At 35.9% G+C, this 20,870-nt stretch overlaps 1 protein-coding gene across 2 annotated transcripts in view; it reads left to right on the forward strand.

Moving 5' to 3' along the window:
- LOC119650595 (AN1-type zinc finger protein 5) overlaps positions 1–20,870 on the forward strand; it is an 80,984-nt gene that overhangs the window by 18,166 nt on the left and 41,948 nt on the right. For both annotated transcript variants that reach the window (XM_038053446.1, XM_038053451.1), the window contains exon 2: positions 20,187–20,266. The gene's annotated coding sequence lies outside the window, so the exon portion shown is untranslated. The remainder of the gene's footprint in view (positions 1–20,186; positions 20,267–20,870) is intronic.

Below are 20,870 nucleotides of genomic sequence, written 5' to 3' on the forward strand. Positions count from 1 at the left end.
CCTAGCTGAGTAAAAGAAGTGAAACCTGTCTCCATAAAATTTAATATATTGCGACGTGTAAAATTGTTTTTTAATTTAATCTACCATATATTGTTGGAGCCTGTCGATACCGTGCCTTGGGTTCATGTCTTCGGCTATACGCCTGTCTCGTTCCTCAAGCTTATCATTTTGGGTAGCACTAAGTATGATTATAATGAAGCTGAGGCGTCTTGTCTAAAATAAAATAAGCAAACGTTCACAGAAATGTAAGCACCATTGTTTCAATGCAAAATGTTCCACCTACAAAGTATATTTTGTTTTAAACTGGGATCAGGACTGAAAAGTTCAACAGAAAATTAAAGCTACGTAGTAAAACTTGTTGGGGAGTTAAATCGAGAATGTAATTTCTTCTTAGAAAAAGGAGAAGTTAGCCGAAATAGAAAACGGCACCTAAATTTCTTCAACAGATCATTGTTTCTATTATAATTAAGATCATACATGCAAAAGGGAGGTGTAACTTTTTTATTCATCGAATATAGTCATGTAGGATATTGAATGAAAGGTCTTGTAGTGTCTAGTATTTTCGAAAGCTGAAAAAGTTCTTGCATTTGGTGTAAAAGGCGGGAATGCGGATCTCAGGAAGGGATCATTTCTTTCATGGACCCACTCTCAGAAACAACAAATCGAAAAATTTAAAAAAAAATAACGAAGCTGCCACTATACTGTATCCAAATTCCAAAAAAACTTTCCATAGCGATAAAATGTTTAAATAAAGTTAATTGTATGCTATTATATATTTTTTACGAATTGAGTGGAAATCCCCCTTAAGTTAATCCTAGAGTAACAATCACTAGGCAGTCGCAACAAAAGCTCGCGGTTGAAATGTAATTGATGGCAGAGGGGTTTGAACTGTGACAGTGGATGTTTGATAGTAGTCGACGCAGCAGTGAACAGGTCCTCGAGTCAAATCAATCCGTTTGCTGTTTGTTGCCTGTTCGTGACACGCACTTATCTCAGAAATGGAAACCTTTTGAAATGGAATTTGATGGATATATGCAGACTATGAAACCCCACTTATTTCGTAGAGTTATGGTTGAGTGAGTGGGGTCTGCGGGAGGTTCCCTACAAGTAATGAAGGTATAATTTTTATCTCTTAGTATCAAACGAGAAGTCTCGACTAGTACTCTGCGTAGTATGTCTTAGATTTAATATTATTTGCAAGGTCAAGGAGTCAAAAAATTACAAATGTTAGGTGAATCGAGGCTCGTTCTCAGAAACTACCTAGCCCGAAAGTAGGTAGGTAGGTATCAGTGGCCGCTCCGAGGAGCCCAATTAGCGCTTTGGTGCGCCGTTTTGATGCCACAAACTCCTAAGACCGTGACTGTTGTTATGGGAGCAGGGAAGCAGAGTCCAGCCGGCTCGGATCTTCAGAGCCAGCCCGTAGCATTCACGAAGGAAAGCAGCTCTCCGACCCTGCAGCTAGAAATCTCTCTGAGGTCCCCAAAGTATGGTTTACCCAGTGTCCGCAGCCTGACTCTAGCCAAAGCTGGGCAATCGCAGAGAAAGTGCATGAGGGATTCCCTTCCTTCTCCGCAGCTTCGGCAATGCGAGTTGTAGGGTATGCCGAGCCTAGCGCCATGGTCCCCTATGGGCCAGTGCCCCGTGCAGACTGCCGTAATCTTGAATGCATTTGCACGCGTCTGGCACAGGAGCTCTCGGGATTGGGCTTGTTGTTATAAGCGGGCCAAATTCTCCTTGACTTGGTAGGTGGTAAGAGTAGAGTAGACTCCGCCCCCGACAGCCGCCAGCGGAACACCGATCGTATTCGCCGAGGGACTGCCAAGAGCAGAGACTTGCCTGACCAATCCGTCAGCCCGCTCATTCCCCTCTATGTTCCTATGCCCGGGAACCCAGAGGAGAGTGACCTTGATCGTGCCGCCCAGATGGTTGAGCGCGTCTCCCACACTGCCCCACCAGCCGGGAAGATGTCGTTGAATACAAGGCCTTGATGGCCCCAAAAGTCTGAAAAAAATTATGAAGATACCTTAATGTAGAATCTAGGCTTAGAATACATCTCATATCGCGATCTGTTTAAATAAAATTAAAGGTATATTTTTGAATTTTACCGGAAAGCCCACCTTAAATTCGTCTCAGTATTGTCAAGTTTTACAAAGGTATACGTAAAACATAATATAGGAAAGTTTGAATGGAATCCTACTATTATTAACAAAGTTTTAACAGAATAGTGTTACTTATTTCGTGAACTATACTATAACTGAAATCCATCAATCTTTGCCCACATTTTTTTTTGACGCATTCTGCTTCACATTAATGTCTTAATTTTCTGGCAAAAAATCATAATGGATAAACGGTTGTACTCGATGAAAACCGTGAGCATTTACAAATTCAATTTTATTCTTAAAATGGTTAAAAGTGGAAAACATACGCACCCATATGTATTCAATACCTCACCACTTTTACAACTGCTGAGCTATAACACCCAACTTTGGAGGGAATGACAGTAACAGATTTGGCAATTAACTAAAAATTGCCAAACTTAAATCGGATCACTACAAGTGAACATATTTGTTTTTTAATCGAGGTAGTGTATCTGGGTTTTCAGAATTTTATACTTAACATTCTTTTAATATTTTTTCTTTATTGGAGACCACTCCAGAACAACCGTAGTGAAAATACATCTAATTAGAAAAGGATATAAGACAAAAGTTTTAACGGTAGCAGAATTCGTTGTAATCACCATGGGCATTCGTGGCTAATATGACGTCGCATTCATTGTCAAAGGGTTGAGGAAGAAGCGACGGCTCGTCGTAGTATCCGCTGATAACCCGTTAACTTAATTTGAACAAAGGCGATGAAAAAGATATAAAGACTGCTTGCAAGAGCGGTAGCCACGGTAGATAATGATCTAAAAACTTCTCAACTCGACCCGGATTGAGCCTACAATCTTGGGCCCGATCGGCTCGAGCGAACCTATCGATTAAACGGAAACAAACAGAAGAAGATGATTTGAAAGCAGTCTAACCAAGGAAGTGAAGCGATTGCCTTTCTTATTTCAATTCCTAAAATAAGGCGACTTGAGAGAGCATTTTAAATTTCGATGTAGAATTTTCTTCAAGCTAATGTGGTTGATTTCTATTTTCTGATCTCTAGGGAAATGAAATTCTGCAAGAAGTGGGACGTTATTGATTAACACCAGACAAGTCAATCTCACAAATTTTTACTTACATTTACGAATAAATGAACAGTAGGCGGTTTCTGGTTACTCTTCAATATTTACAAATATTATTTAAAATTAAATCGTGTATTTTTATAACGCAAGGATATACCACGTAGCTATCGCATCTTTTTTTTTTGAAAATTTATATATTGCTCGAAGAATGCCACTTGCAGCAATATTAAGACGTATCGGTGTTCCTGAACGAGGCGATAAATTGTTCATATTTGTCTTGTTTTGAAAATAGGATTTATAATTTAAAAACCCTCTCTATAAAAATATTAAATTATTCACTCGCTCTTCAGCGTTGTCTTGTATGAAATGACATGAAGTTGATAGTTTTGTCAATTTTCAAACAGAACTCTAATGGCTTTTTTATTAAATCAATTTATATAGTCAAAATAAACGGAAGAGTTTATCATTTGGACAAAATTCCCTTATTTCGGAAATGAATCAGCAAAAACTTCCTAACGTTAGTGTTTTTGGCAGATTGCTAACTATAGCCATGGTCAAGTTGTGGCGGTTACTTTGTGCAAGTAAACTTGATTTTCACTCAATGCTTGTGGATTTTACTTTTGTATATATCCCACATTTTGAACTTTGCACGATTGTTTTGTGTTTCAATTTATGCTGTATCTCTCCCGGTCATATATACCCCGTCTATGCTGTTACTACATATTGTCTGAAGGTTTTCTTTTCAGCAAGTTATTCTTTGTTTAACAAAAGTACACTCCAAGGTCGACATGTGTAAAGTTCGTACTGGTGTTGTTTGTGTAGTAAATATATTAAATCACAGATCTCTTCGTCATTTATTTCATTCGATTTTTTTCTGCATCATCTTTTTGGAGCAATGTTGATGAATATCATAGAAAAGGGAGAAAGGAGCTGAAAGGCGAAATAAAGAAAATGGCTTTTATTAAATTGAAGAAATGCTTCAACGAGTATGAAGAAAATTCTAATCGTGGTTTTTTCTTTCACTTTTTTGAAATTATAGCACAAACATTCTCTGATATTTTCTAAGTTTTTTCTAGAAGAGAGTCGTCATCCGTACATACGCTAGCGCGCATTTGTACAGCCGCATCGCGTAACCAACCTTGACTGTTAAAACGAATCTTATTTTCAGTACGCAACTTAGCTCGATTCTATTTCTATTTTCATATTTCAAGGTATTTCCGCTTGACTTCCATCAGAACGTTAACTCTTTAACTGGCTTGGGCTAGATGGTGGCTCTGGTTGGATGGATGACTTATCTATTTTTTATATCAGAAATAATTTTTAGGTGTTCGAGTGTTCTCTTTTCGTTTTAATAGGCTTGTGGTTAGGTGGTACAATGAAAAATATTAGTCTAAGGTTACTGACTTGTTTATACGGATATCTTCGATTTTTTGCTGTCTAGATTTGATTGCTTGTACGCGTAATGAGCATTTAGAATTCTTATAGCATTAATAACGATTTAGGAAGAGGAAGAGTCAAATTAAAAAATCCATTGTCTTATAAAAATATGATTTCATTTTTATATTAAAATGCATGAGCTACTGCAAGGACACTTGGTGAGAAAATTGGCACTACTTCCCGCTTGGTTGCTCTAACGTAAATGACTATAGGCAATTCTTTGCAAAGTCATATACATAAATTGCGCTCTTTTCTTGTTGAGCAAGTAAATTTTATATGAAATCTAGAAAAATTAAAAACATTCTTATGAAAAGAGGTGTGGATTTTTAGTAGCTTGGAGTTTTGAGGAATTAATAGTTAAGCAAGCAGTAGGGTGCGATTTTTTATCTTGACACATTCGTCTTGTTCCATGAAATGATTTCATTGACAGAAAACAATTCCTGGTGCTTGTTTTAGTCTTACAAAGTTTAAGCTCGTGATACTTTGAAATTCATTCGTGGTTTCTTGTATCGAGTTCCCCATATGAAAAAATGTGGTAATGCTATTTGAAGCAATGCAGGAAGATTTTATATTCTACAGCCTATAATAATATAGTTTGTAAAGAGTGTTTTGTGGCGCATGAAAGACGGAATGGGAATTGATTTATGCGTTTGGAAACGTTCGTCCTATTTGCGACTCTATGCATATATCTCTCCAAATGTAGTACCTGGCAAAAGCGGTGCCCTTTAAAGGAGCACCTAAGTTAAGATGAACGTTATATAAAGTATTATACTGAGCCTGAGTAAAAATTCTCTTAAAATCATTTCCTAACTCATAATATTCCATACCTAAAGCAGCAAAAAGGCTAAACTTCTTCTCAATTTGAAGTAAATTTGTAGCTATATCTGCTATTGCACACGTCATTGTTGTTGATTCCGGACAATTAGGCTCATACACCCCTAACATTCCGAGAACTTGCACTCTCCGCTATTTTACGCCACGTAAATCTAAAGATGTCGTGGGGTAATTCTCCCCATAATCCGCAGTTGTGGCCCTTGCTCAATGTGTGATCTATCCACTGCCGCTTTCACCTTCTGACCAACACGTCTATGATTATCTAGTCTGTATCCTGATGAAGTTCTTTATTTGTTTGTACTATATGCATTATAGTTTCGATACAATAACACGAATGAGCGAATTGATTTCCAGGGAGAGTAGACGATACTAAGGGAAATTTAGTAGCGCGAATCAAAGCGAACTGGTTTACGTCTACTTTCTCTACTTTAGCTTTGGAAAATAATTTTGAAATGAGAGGCTTTTTACTTAAAGCAGTTCAGGTGTCTTAGGAATTTTCAATTTGAGAGCGCTCGTACAATTTTGTAGACATTAGGTTGTTAGGCTTGAAGTTTTAGCCTTTCGTCTTCAATTCAAATGCACATATTCAATTTAAAATTTAATTGATTGAAATAAAAATTGATATTGTCCACATAACTTTGCCAACGGGAAACTATTTTATTTATTGTATTTACATAAAATTCTAGAATCCTAGGCGTTTAATGCATATTGCAGTTTTTGAAGATTTTCTGCTCGCTGTTGAGATTTTAAAGTGATAATCATTGGGTAGTAGGTTTGGCGACTATGATAAAAGAGCCAGAGTTCCATAGCCCAACTCATTCAACTTCTGTATCGATGGTTGTTCTAATTGTGGCCGAGCGTTTTGTAAACAAGTCTCAACTTTTTCTGTTGGCCGAATGTCAAATTCCTGGGCTAGTAACCTGCAAATTTTGAGTCATCCCTTTTATCGCAATGTTAAATTTATGGGTGAGCAATGTTTCTTCCTCAAGTGGTTGGTGATAGAGGGATTTGTTATCGTGACCGGATGTCGAATACTAGTCAACTCAGCTGTAAATGAGTGCCTGAGTCAAATCAGGGTAATAATCTCGGGCGAGCGTAATGCTGACCACATTGCCTCCTACAGTGTGCTATAGTGTACCGTTACGGTCTTGAATGAAGTGCTCTACCACACTTCAAGGTCTTGATCCAATATGGATTGTTGTGTCAATCATTATTATTATTATTAATGTTTCTTGCTAGCGAAACGCTAGATAGGGTTTGGTTTCACGACTACAATTTTTGACTATTGGAAACGGCTTATAATTGTACGCAGGCGGCTGCTTCCTCCGACTTGATCGTAAACTTCAGTGATATAAGTTTGATATTTTGAGCCTAAGCGAAGCGCGATTGTGGGACTCTGGAGAGTATTAGGAAGCCTAATTTAGCAGACTCAAATTCAATATCGGACTGTTCTTGACGAATACCACGAGGGGCGCTTTGATGACTTGGGAGCTGATTTATGGTAAGATTTTGACTGGTCCAGGTTAACGAGCATCACAGGGTGCAGTGCACAAACAGGAATTTACGATATATAGGAGAAAGATGTTTTCTATAAGTAATTACACTTAATTCAGTAGAGGCTTCCTAATTGTGACATTACGATCGTAATTGGCAATCTGAATGCCGAGGTGCCCGGCCATATAGTGGAAAGGTGGAGAGGCATGGTCTTGTTGGCTGTAACCACAACGGAGAGGTTTATAGATTTCTTAAATTTCATCGCTTCACCGGCGGATGCTGTTCGAACATAGGTCTTGCGACCAGATCAGTAGGTTTTTAACTGACTCGCAACGGACATCTAATCAGATCGACCATGTTGTAATTAGCAGTAGATTTGTGAGTAGTCTTTTGAATGTCCGAAATAGAAGAGTTGGCGAAATCGGCTTGAGAAGAGATGGTCATTTGATAATAGCTTTCCTGCGCTACTCTATCTGCTCACATAAATTCAATACGGGCAGTCTCTGTGATCCAACTGTCTTCCAGTAGTGAGAAAATTTGAAATAACCTCTCCGAGAATATTGAGCACTGGTCCGCTATCAAAAGTGTCTTTGCCTCTGGTGCGGGTGAAGTTGACGGCCGCGTCCAAATGTTGTAAGCTTTTCCGCGGTCTTGTAAGGCAGGCTAGCTTTTTAGACAGAACAAACACGAGCAATTAGGTTATTAACCAAGTTGCAAGTTGCAGCGGAACCGTACGTTTGTGTGCAAAGTGCGGCTGCTCACCCAAGTTGCAGCAACGGCTGCAAGAATATAAAAAGATGTTTATATTTGTGGAGAGGGCCTTAAGTTGGGACCCAAGTCACAGTGTGTATAGCGTCGTTTTCAACTTGGTTTGCAACCTCATTATACTAGAGCAACAATCACTTCTTACACGGTTTTCACTCATAAAGATCTTGGGACCTAATGGAGTTGCTTGTATCGGGTGACTTTAATGCATTAAAAAACATTTTAAAAGCTTGATCAACAAAGGGCAATAGAGATTTGAACCCAACGCCGTTCTAGCTGTTTTTCCCAGTTAATCATAGGCTTAAGGTTCAATTAATTGTTTTTTTGTTCAAAAGTTTTAGGATAAGGAGTATGTTTTTTGGTTTAATAGTGTGAAGGGCTATTTCTATATTTCCTTATTTTTTAAATTCAAAATTCCAATCAGGAAAACGCACTAATATTTTTCAAAATAAATTCATAAATTTTTCGGTGGCGTTGGCTTTTCCGTACAAAATTGCTTCGAATGCAATCTTTCTTATGATGAAGCCTCTGAAAGTTCTAATTTATCGCTTATGTAGTCATTCCCACGTTAAAAGCAATGAACTTCCATTTTCACTGATGATTAATTCGTGAAACATTGTAATATAAAAATACATTCATATGAATCTCTTGTCCTGAACACTCCTTGTTGAATGAATTGTAATGCTTCAATAATTGGATAAAATCTTATAAAAGAAGATATTTATGTACTTCATATGCCGGAAACTAAAGGATTAATTCAATGAAATCAGAGATTCCAGAATGTCTTATGATTCGATATTCCCGAATCTTAGAGCGCTAAACTGGTTTTTTATCTTAAATATGAAAAGTAAAATGTTTAACTGTTGCTGATGTCAGTAACATGGTCGAGGCTTTTTTTCAAACAATCTAAAACGTGAACAAATAAAGTATAGCCCTTACCCATAGAATATCCATTAATTCATATTTATTATGAATATCGAAACTCTGAGCATTAGTCACGTTACAGGGTTTTCATTTCATCAGTTCAGTGTATGTTAAATAGCACGTGCCACTGGTGAATGTTTGCCTTTTTATGTCATACGTAAATGTATGCTATTTTGGACAGACGCACATTTCTCTGGCTGAAAGGTATGAGCTGCGTCGTTTGTGTTAGTATTTTTCTTGCAGCTTGTTAATATATTTTTCGGAAAATAACGTCTGTCTGCCTCCCAGGCGGAAGATATATTCTGCATATTATAAATAACTTTAGCATCAGATACAGAGCAACTAATGATGACGAGGTCGGTTGCCTGGCAAACAGCAGAGTCTAAAACGCAAAATTTCAACATATTGGTAAATATGGAGAAAAAAGTATAGACATGAACATGTACAGTCTTCAAATGCAAAAAAGTAAAATATGTTTGAGGGCAAAAAGCACAGTACTTTTTGGATACAATTATCCGAAAATTGATGATTCAAATAACATTACGTGGAGAAATCAGATTGTTATTTTGTTTAGTAAGTAGCATTTTGATCTGCAGCAGGAATACTTCAAATTACAATGAAAGTTAATTTTTTCGTTGCAAATTTATTATTTTGAAGTCGTTCTGGTAATTTCATATAATTGTTCATTTGATTTCTCATGTTTTCAGGTTCCGTTATTAAAACCGGGTCAGTATCTGTGTGTTCGCTGCTCATAATCTAAACAAACGTGCTTGAACCTAAAGAATTGACGATAACTTTTTTTGTGTCTATAAGCTGAGAGTTCAGTAGGATCCATACCAATGTTTACGAAATTGCAATATATCATATTTTCCTCTTTTTTGTAATTTCCCATTATAATTCTATCTTTTTCAATCTAAACATTATGAGAAAGGAAATCTCGTTCTGATTGTGCCTACAGTTTTGATTTGAGGCAAAACCTCAAAAAGATTCATAAAGGAATCTAATCCTTCTATATTTTTTAAAAACGAGATATTATCATGCCACTAGCAATGAATAACATTCCCAAACTAGAAACATTTACCGGCAACACTGCAAGTGTATTTATTTTATCTTTGCATTCAAATAATGTTCCTTGTTTACTCCATGAAAATGTAGTTCTTTCTTTCTTCAACGGAATATCCTCGAACAATAATTTTATTACACACTTGCTTGGAAATGATATCCAACAAGAAGAAGAAATGGTGAAATGAATTGATATAAAGAAAACTGCGTCTTGGCAGTCAGCAGAAAAGAATCATCAGTATCAACGCTCTGTGATGATGATTTTGCTGCTTGTGTACACCATTGAGGTCTTGTTATCTTTCTCATCTACAAGGTCGCTGGCCTTTATATAGACACACATCTAATTTATGTTTATATGCATATATTTGAAAACGTATGTCGAATCCAAAAATTAAAACCCCTTTATATATTTTCTATATAATAATCTGGACGCCTTACAAGCAAAGAAACCTAAGCAAAGTGAATGGTTATTTATAAAATACGGTGAATTATGATAGCGACGTTTTCTATTAAGCTCAGGTATTATCTATGCATAATTTATATTCTTCGAATTCATACATTTGATGAAATTGCCAATTACGTATTTGAAGAACGAATTGAAGGAAACAATTTTCCCAATAATAAGTGTTTTAAATGGGAACGTGTTGAGGAGTTTCTAAAATTGTTTTAATACATATTTACTTGTACGAACTTTGACGCCTTTGTGATTCACCAGGAATTCTTTGTTTCCTTTCCCGATTTGCTCTTATAAATCATGTAAAGATGCATAAACTTTATTTGGGGTATTTTGTTTTCAGATGTGAAGGTTTCATATAAGACTGAATGTTTTAGCACTGATGAAGGGAACCAGTAGTTCCCGAAATATCGGTATTTGCAAAGTATAATAAATAACACTAGTGGAAAAGCAAAAACAGTCTTTATTATTTTAAATTATTATATTGTCTGTTATGAAGTAAATTTAATTGTTTCTTTAAGGCATTGAAGGTTTTCAAAATCCGGCAAGATCCATTTGTTTTCACTTTCTATCTTCGTTTGTTTGTCTATCAAATTCAATTTCGATTAAAACTGGAGATTTTTTTAAATAAATTGAAGTGCATTTGTCGTTTATCGAAGGCATGCAATTTTAAATACAAGTGCGATTTTTAAACCAAGATTTTGAACAGTCAAGGGCGAAAATAATCAGAGCAAATACAATAGATATTAAATTGAGCCGTGTTCCTAAAAAAAACCAAGTCTAATTTAGGAATAATGATATCAAGGGTGAACTGAGATGTGGCATTCGTTACATTAGACAATTTTTTAACTAAATTAATCAAATCTTCCAATATTCAGCACAGATGTTTTTAAAAGTGCTGGACATACTTGATTAAGTTCAAATTATTTTTCACACAAGTAAAATGCGTTTCAGTAATGGTGAAATTTTATAATATCGTACTCGGCTCATATCACTATTTTCAACCAAAGATCTTTAATTGCTGGTTTTTAATAAGACTCAAGATTTTGCAAAAGTACGAAATTTAACAAAACAAGAAAATTATGCTTTTTGTTATAGATGTTTTCTGTTTTTAGGAGGCATATTTCCGTCGGGTTAAGAATGTTATATGTCAACATGTAGTTGATTGAAGTCTGCGGACCATTCTCCGCCAAAGAAATTAAAAAGAAAAAGCTTTAGAGAAAAATGAAAAGCATTACATAAAAAAATATTCAAATTGAAGCAGCAGCTTTATAAAAAATCGAATAAACTGTTTTTGAAAAAAATCATAAACATGCAGTATTTTTATTTGAATTGAATTCATTCGGGAAGTAGTAATCATAATTTATGAGCCAATGTATTGCATCGCCAATTCAAATTAAGTGCATGCGCCGGCAAGTTTCATGTGCCGGTGTTAGTTCGGAAATCCCTTTTCAAAGAATATGATTATAAACGCTGGTTTTAAGTTGCGTGTAATAGTGCTTTTCAGATATATACACAATGATATTGGTATTTTGCAATCTCTTCCTTATGCTGTCATCATCTAAGTAGTAGGTGACATCGATACTATCTCCGCGGTTGCTAATTGGCATCTGTTAACTATACAAAGATAGCATGAATCATAGCACATCGTCACGATGAATCAAAATCGTTCTGATACTGATGATGCTATGATTCGAAACATCTCCAGTGGATATCCGTCTCAAGATAATTAACAATTATTTCATCACTTATTCGTGCAAATTTTCTGTGAGGTTGCCACGCAAAGTTTGTGACGCTGTCTTTTTATCTTTCCTAGAAATACAGTTTCTTTCTTGATGACCTACTTTGAGGTAGAAATTGAGATTTTCCACGTTTATAAATCTGTAGAAAGCTTCAAATATGTTTTTTTTTCAATAAGCAAAGTATTTTATACATTGACATTTTCAGTTCCATCCGTGGAAGTTATTCTCAAGGATAATGTACTTAAAACGATCCACAGACTGAGCATTCTGATTGCTCGTCAGGTTACAATTCGTTTGTCTTAGACCATGTAGAAGGATAGAGATCATGTGATAAGCGATTGTCGCTGTTGCTTTATCATACTGATGCTGTAAACCGGAGTCTGCCATAATCACAATCAATAATCATAATAAGTAATCCTGCATTTTCAGTGTGAAGCAAACTATATTTCTGAATCGCTAAAAGAACTGGAGTACCTATTCACATAAAATCCCATATCGCTACTGGTTACCGTGTTGTGCAAGTGTTTTTGCAACTTCCAAATATGATTGTCATTTTGTTTTTTCAAAGCGTGTTGTAATAAATTCGGTTAGTGACACAATTTTGATTTTAGTTGAAGGTGGGGCATATTTACTTGGGATGAGCTCTTCGCTGGGTCATTGTCTTTGATTTTTTTGGCCAGTCATTTTTGAAAACCAGGTTCCCGGATGGCAACCGTAACAACCCTACAGAAGGTGGGAAATTCAATCATTCAAAGGCAACCTTGTCCCCTAAATACCTGTAAAGTCATCGCGCTTACCGGCGATCCGATGGAATGTCGGTTTGTTTGGCAAAAATCAAAGGGTGTGTGCGTGCGTGATATGAAGGAGCGGTGTGAAATGCAGTTTGTGAGCGAACCCAGCAGGAAGGGAATGCATCATTTACTGTGCGGGGTTAATAACCAATACTTTGCTTACTTGCTTTAACAATGAAACTTATGTTTTTTCTATAATATATTTGTAAAATTAACATTCGAACCTAATCAACGAAGCCTATATTTATAACACTGCATTGTTGGTACTTAAAATGTATATTCGTTTCACTGCTTTTGGGTAAGTGGCTTAGATCAATCAAAAATTTTCCAAAAACTAGTGCGCAGAAACAAAGAAAAAAATAAAAATGTATATGCGCGCGTCCTTCTACCAAGCTTCCTATACAGGAACTTTGAAGCATCATTCGCTCACAGATTCCATAAGATCAATTGCAATTAATCCTTAATGAATCTTTAAGGAAGTCCTGCATTTGGTGGCAAGTGGCCGGCTTAATGCTAGTCACATACGTGCAAGCAAGTTGTCAAGTAAATTTTTGTTTGCAAGGAGATTGCACGTTTGTCGACAAGTTGCGGTTGTAGCGAGATTGTACATCTTTGGATAAGTTCCGGTTGGTTGACCAAGTTGCGACAACTGCAATGTGGCGCCAAACAACAACTGCTCGACAACTTGGTGGCACGTCTATGGCTAGTGTAACGCACTTGTACACGATGACAATATTGATACGCAAAATCAAAGTAAATATTTGTTGAGGGTATGTAGTTTGCGATAAGTGGAAAGTGTCTGAGCGCCGCTTAATATTCTTCGTGCGAAGACCATATCTTATAGTAAACAAACCCTGTCTTCAAATAAGCCCTCTCTTCATACTAAACCGAGCGACAATGTACAGTGAGTCCTTGGGTGTTTTACGTGTGTTTCGAATCCGACTCGGGACCTTGGCTGGTGGTAGCTGGTGCAGATACCAATTGAGTATGCTCAGTTTCGTGTGGCAGCGCCCGTCCAGAACAATTTATATTACTTGCCCCCAGTTGTCAGTTTCTCTTCTAATTGCAAATAATTCAGCAATTTATTTTTAATTAAAAGCCAGGCAGTAGGCCGAACGGCACTGATCTTGATCCTAATTTTGGTGATGTGGGGTCCAAACCTATGCTCTCTCTCAGGACCAAGATAAATGTGGGCCCTTTAACCCGAGACCTACAATCGTTTCCAGTATGTCTGTTTCTTTTTATCCCTTGTGTAGAGAACATTGCATGCAAACAGTCCTATTTTCAAATTGTTATTTTTTCTTTTTCTCCTATTTCGATTTTCAATATGACTGCTTTCATTATCATCGCACTACATGCTGTGGAAGTAATAAGCCTCCAACAGTGGGACAACCCAAAGATGAACATAAACGTCCATTACGAACTCGGATTCTAATCCGGTTTGCCGGACGGTGAGAGGTTCAACTAATTCAGCTATCCCATCATCGTTGCAAGTTACACTTTGACTGGCAAACAGGTTTCAAATCTGAGCTTTTTGAAACCCGTTTCCCTTGCCTCCATGGTTTAAGGAAGAAGCAAGGACAACATTGCATGCTGTTATAGGTATTACACACTATGAATAAATTGTACATACAATTAAAACAGGAAATAGCGACTGTGAAGGGACCGGGAAATTTCGTCGTTATATCCAGTATGTCCAAATTTAAAAGTCAAATCATTTTATTGTTTTATCTTTAGAATTTGAAATTCCTAGAGTTCAATTTTAAAGATCTGATCTAGAATCAATCAGAGGATCTGACCGCTTAGGATGTGCTGAACAATAATCGACTAACAGCAACATTTTTTCCTTATTATTCCTAGTGTTCGATCCCAGTTTCGAATATATTCTTCTTCCATTGTGGTTGATGAAAAATTAACAAGTTCCCCAATGCATTTTCCGGGGACGATTGTGTGACGTAAATAAAAACTTTGAATCTATCCTTGTGAACACACGAAATTTATTTTACCCACAAGTTTTGCAAAATTATCTGCTTTCTATTGTAAAATCGGTCCATTTATCACAATATTGCCAATATTTTGGCTTTGCAATGCTTCCTCAACATCGGGATGTGCACTGGATTTGACAAAGTAGTGAAAATTCATTATTCTCGCATTTTGGACCTAGTAATTATAGTTGCTCACTAAACTCACTAATTTGTTGACGTAAATCTATTGTCAAGTCGTGGATAAATATCTTTTCTTTTTACCTTGCAGTAGAGTAAATGAAATCAGCACAAATTGAAAAGCCAGTCAACTTTTTGCATTTTTGCATTATATTTCTTCGCTGTAGCATTACAGGTTTCCAATTCATAATGCAGATGAGCGAACAGATGTTGAATCGATCTTTGACTTGCTTTGATTCTTACAATTTTTCGGGACTAGGAATTAGTTGGTACTGCATTGAAATTGATCCTTGATTTTAGATTATTATTTCTCTCATTATTCTAGAATCATAGTCTTATGGGTCAAATTAACTTGTTGAATTAAACTAACGTTTCTCGGGTAAAATTAAACTAATGCTTAAGTAAATCGTCAAAGCTTCCAATTCACAAAGTTAGTTTTCACTTCTAGTTTATATGTGTATAATAATCTTTGTAATATGTGAAAATGCGTCTCTTGCTGATTAAAATTATATTACAAGCTAGAAATCAACATGCACCAAGCAGCTGACTGCCTCGTGTATGTATTCATTCATGTGTACTCTGTACCAAGCTTTATTTTGAAGCAATCACTTAAATCAAATTTACGTCGTAATGTGTTATCTTTCAATGAGATTCTTTGCGCACAACGATAAATCACATCTCACATGTTTACTCACTTCTGTCGTCCAATCGAAGCTGCGATGCTTGTATTTGTATACAGTGCCTTATTGCTATTCTAATTGTAACGAGTTCTATGTATTTTCTTTTTTTCCAAATTTCACTGCAATGGACGAAAGCACTTTCAAAATGATATTGAGTAAACGAAAACTTTAAATTTGCTTGAGTACTTCATGTCCATACTGTTCAGCTCTCGTTGCGTTCATAAAAGTTCTTTAAATAGGCAAAAATGGAATTATACTATTCTTTTCTTCTCTATTTCGATAGTGAAGAGGAAAAATAAATAAATGAATAGGAAAAAGCAAAAGAATGGTGAATGTTATGCCTTGTTCCCTGGTGCGCATTAAACATGATTCAGTAAATTGTTATTTATTCTTATCGTCTATTTACTAATTCAATTGCACACGAACACTTCGACCAAATTTCGCAGTTGATAGTAGTGAGTCTTAAACACATTCATGTGGTGATATCATTAGAATTGCTTCTAAGCAAATCGCTTTGTCAGTCATATTCGTTTGTAACTGCTGTAATCATCTGGTGTGAAAAGGATATTTTTGGGATTCAGTTTTTTTCTTCCTCGGATTAGATCCAATACATCAGTTTGTTAGAGTTAGAATGTAATTATGCTCTCTGAAAAATATAGCACTAATTGAAATATCTATGAGTTTTAAATAATATAATTTCTACTACTTTACGATAAAGATAGTGCGAACAGAGAGTGTATCTGGAATACTCAAAACAGGAGTTGCATTCTGAAAAAACTAATACCTATTATCAGCTATTATTTACGGTGCGAAATATCACGTATTGCATTGAGGTAATATCTCAAGTCTAAAGCGCGGAGTCTGCCAGTGTTGTATCTTGTCACCCCTACTTTTTCTTCTCGTTATCGGTACAATGAACCACTAGGGTCTGAGTATTCAAGGGTTTTGCCTCTCCCCTACCTCACACTCCTATTGGTGACGTTCTCCATGTTGCCTCCACTGGTGCACGTGGAGGGGTTTAGTTCCTCAAATACCACCACCACACAATTTGGAGAAGGAGTAGGCGGTGCCGAGTTGAAGGTAAACACCAACAAAATCCTGGCTCTCAGTTTGGCTGATCATGGTACTCTTCCTATTTGCGTTAATAAGCAGTGTCGAAGGCGTTGAAAAAATTATACATCTAGAAAGCTTTGTTTCCGCCGACGGCACGCTAAGTCAAGTTGAGTCTGTTCCATGCCAGTTCTCTGTCGGTAGGAAAAGCTGAATGTTTCGGGTATAAAGGTTTTGTGTTCATCGTATGTGAGGAAAAATGCAAAATATTCCTTGATAAATTTCTTAACTCCAGATATACTACATATCCATCTACATATGTAGATGAATGAACAAACGTTGCCTATCCAAGTTGATCTAATCATCTTCACGCATTTTCACTTTACCTCGTGCACAAAAGCGCACAGATATGTACTTCAAGTAAATACCACTGGTAATAACGTACATACATGTCCTTATTGGATACTGTCCGGAAAGTTAATACATACACATGTCTGTCGCGAGTAATTTATACTAATATAGGATACAATTAATTAAAAAAAGCTAAACAAGGAAAACTCAAATGTTCCTATGGACCCTGCCGTTCAAGTAAGTTCCGTTTATATGATGACGACGTCATACACATCTTAGAGTGCAATAAATTTACGTGAAATGCAAAATTTTTACCGGTAACTTTATTAATAGTAGTTGAATTTCATTCAAACTTCTCAAAGTTATGCCTTACATTATCCATTATACCAATGCCAAATGTACTTCTAGGATAAACTTAAGGGGGTTTTCGGATAAGCTTCTAAAATATAGCCATATGCTATTTTGGGAAATCTTCTATTAAATAATAGAGCACTTTTTGTTGAATGTCGTCTATTCTTTTCAAATTCCTCTTATACAATTCCAAATTCACTATTTCTTCTAGAATTAAGACAAAATTTCTCATTTAATAATATTCTGATCAAGACACAGTTAATTAAAATATTAATTGCATTGCTAGTCGATGTACTCTACAATATATGAGCCGGCCGCATCGGCGGTTAAATCGAGAGAGTGAGTGAGTTCGTTCATTTTTTCGCGCCAGCCTTCCGTCAGGCCGTCAGTTGTGTCGGCGGCAGTTCAATGCATCGTCAGAGGCGTCAGGCCACACTATTATTAATTTTATTTGAGTGGATATGGGGATGGGATGTATTTCGAGGCCTAGATTTTCGTATAGGTACACCATTGTGAATTTTTTTTGGTTTGGTGGGAATGAAACCTGTTCCACTTTTTGGGGCACACATTACTCATGTATGTTTCACACAATATCAGAGATAAGATCACTTTCGAAAAAAAAAACAATCGAGTCTTTTCATTTGATACCCCATATGACCATATTTTGTGAAAAAAAATGACACTGCCTTTCACATGTATGGAGGGTCCCCCCTTCAAACAATACAAAAATCGCGCCACTTGCTATATGTAAAGGGATTCACAGACCACATCTTTTCGCCAAATTTCGTGAAAATTGAATCGGCCATAGACGAGTTGATTAAAAAGAGAAAATGGCAGTGGAGCACATTATATGCGATGGAGTTCATTATCCTGGCATGGCCGGAGAATGGGTCGCTCTAGAACTACGTGGTGCAGAACATGTGGGTCGACGAACTATGATAGGAATTCATAGCAACTATACATATGCGATGCGATTATCAGCATGATTGAGCATTAGTCTCTCGATTTCGGTGCCCGGAGTTCAAATCAATCGTTTTTAAAGGCGGAAATCTCTATACATTTGTTTTTTTTTTTGTTTTCCCTTTAAAAATTCATTTATCGTCGGTAGAATGTATTTTCAGTGTTTGGAGTTTTATAGGAAGCCGGGTCATCGAGTAGTAATTCTAGGCCTGAGTGCTCAGAAGCTATAGCTTCTCCCTCACCACACACACATGCCTGAAAAGTTCCTATATACTCCCCAAAGTGATGTCCTCCAAACCTACTGAAGTTGGCAAACACGCGCTTGCGTTTCATTTCTGGATCCAACAAGTTTGGGGTTCACGAAATTTTGCAGCAACGGAAGCTATGATATAGAGCCTGATCCTACCAAGTTTGGTAGAAATCGCACTATTTTACTAACTACCTTACGTACTAATGGGACAAATTCACACTCAAATGAATGTTTTCGATGTTTTCAATTTCAATTCAGGCAAGTAAATAGGTCGGGGTGCTGAAATGAACTTAAGTTATGTTTCACGGCTGGACTTTAAAATATGACAAAAAAAAAAATGGTTGATTGAAAAGATATCGGAAATATTTGTTCTAAGTCGGAGATTTTTCATAAGAACTTCGACTGGAAATTATTATGAGGTTTGGGCACTTTATGCCTTCATTGAGCTAGTTTTCCACGGATGTGATCATATGTGGCCATGATTGTATTCGGAGAAAAATATATTAGATACTTGTTTAATTTTTATACTTTAGTCCTTTTCGTTTTTTAATAGTTGCGCATTCTCATTGACAGATGAAATTTCATTCTTGCTTTACCCGTTTGATCAACACTTTTATTTAACGCTAATTAGGTTGATAATCAAATAAACATAAACGATAATTATTCCTTTGTGCAAATCATCATCTAGTTTCCAAATTTGGGAAAGAACGGCACATCTGATATTTACAGTATTATTATTATGACTCACAATTATCTCCCAATATATTTAAACATGAAAGGAGATGAGCTACCTCGTTGTTCATCATATTGGCTAGTAATCTTTATTGCAATTATTAGCTTCTTGACCTATTCTTATTCCAAAAAAGAGAGTCACGATTTTTTCCAATATATTTGCAGCCCACCTCGCCGTCGATACCATATTTATGTTTTTTTATTGCGACCAACATTTCTGTTGCCTTACAAAAATATATAAGTATAAATAATGCATTTGCCTGGAGATGAAATATGACGCTTGGTTTTTATTAAAGTCGTTTGTTTTTAAATGTTGTATACCTTTGAGACAATTAGTTCGCGTTTTGAACCAGAAGGTCAAGTTCATTGAACACCCTTGAGATACTTAGGCTGAAAATAATTGAAAATGATATGAAGAATTGAGGAGCTTGGGTGCTTTTGCATTTTGGAATAAATCATGTTTTTCTCCAGTACTTGATTGTAACACAGAATTTGATAGTTATGATATGGCAAAGCCTTAATGTGATATAGGTGTAGGTATTATATTTATATATTTCGTTTTGTTAATTTATTACTGTTTTTAAATCCGCGTTTTACATCATTGCATACAACAAAGTGAAATGGATTTACCGAGTATAAAATGTTTATCCATAAACTTATTGTCATATATTTGTCTTGAAAAGTTGTCTTTACATGTTACGGGTTCAACACTAAATTTCGTGTTTTTCTCGTTGCTGTGAACTTACCACATTTATCTAATCTATCTAATAAGAGTCCAGTCGTTTGTACAATAATTTATTCTCCATAGTTCAGTTAAATAAATAACATGAAAGCAATTTGGTAATAGCCTAAGGCAAAACAAATTAATTATAAGATGCATTTCTTTCATATTTAAGATAGTTTCCAGTTAGGCAGATAATATTCAAGGGCCAATGTCAAAGGCAATACTAATAATCATAAATTTCTTTCTTATTTCAGATTGCAATTAATTTAAATGAACTTGCATTGGAGCTCGAGCCATCAATGAAATATTTTAGGCAATATAAACTTTGCCCCAGGTATTTATACAATACATTTTTACCACAATATTATCAAATTATGATGTGATGATATGATTCTGTGCTACGTTAGGCATTTTCAACAACTATTTCAGAAATGTGTGTCCAGAAATAATTTTTGGAATATGTTTCCAATGTTATATGTTATGTGTTTCATACACAATTTGTTCCCATATTAAGCCGTCTTTTTTTGCAAACGATCATGTTCTTATTTCATTTCAATTTATCAGGTATGGATCTGTTTTGTTTACAATTGCCTGAAAGTAAAACTCGCTATTCGATGAATACAATTACTGACGGAAATTGTGATTCCACTGCCTAACCAGGAAAATTATTTTAGAGATCGCTCCAATTCCTGACAAAACAAACTTTTCCTGAACTACTTGATTATGGCAATAATTTGTTCATAGTTGCTTTAGGCATTTCAGTGGCGATATCAATGGATATTAATATTAATTCAAATGTTTAGTTATTGTGCAAATATAGATGTGTAGCGGTAATAGCTAAAATTGTAACTTGTATTCAAATAAATTAATGGTTGAATATCAAACATGAGATACAAAAGTGATACAATAGCTAAAGAATAAATTTCAATGTACAATTA

This window comes from Hermetia illucens, chromosome 3, assembly GCF_905115235.1.
Source record: "Hermetia illucens chromosome 3, iHerIll2.2.curated.20191125, whole genome shotgun sequence".
Lineage (NCBI taxonomy): Eukaryota > Metazoa > Arthropoda > Insecta > Diptera > Stratiomyidae > Hermetia > Hermetia illucens.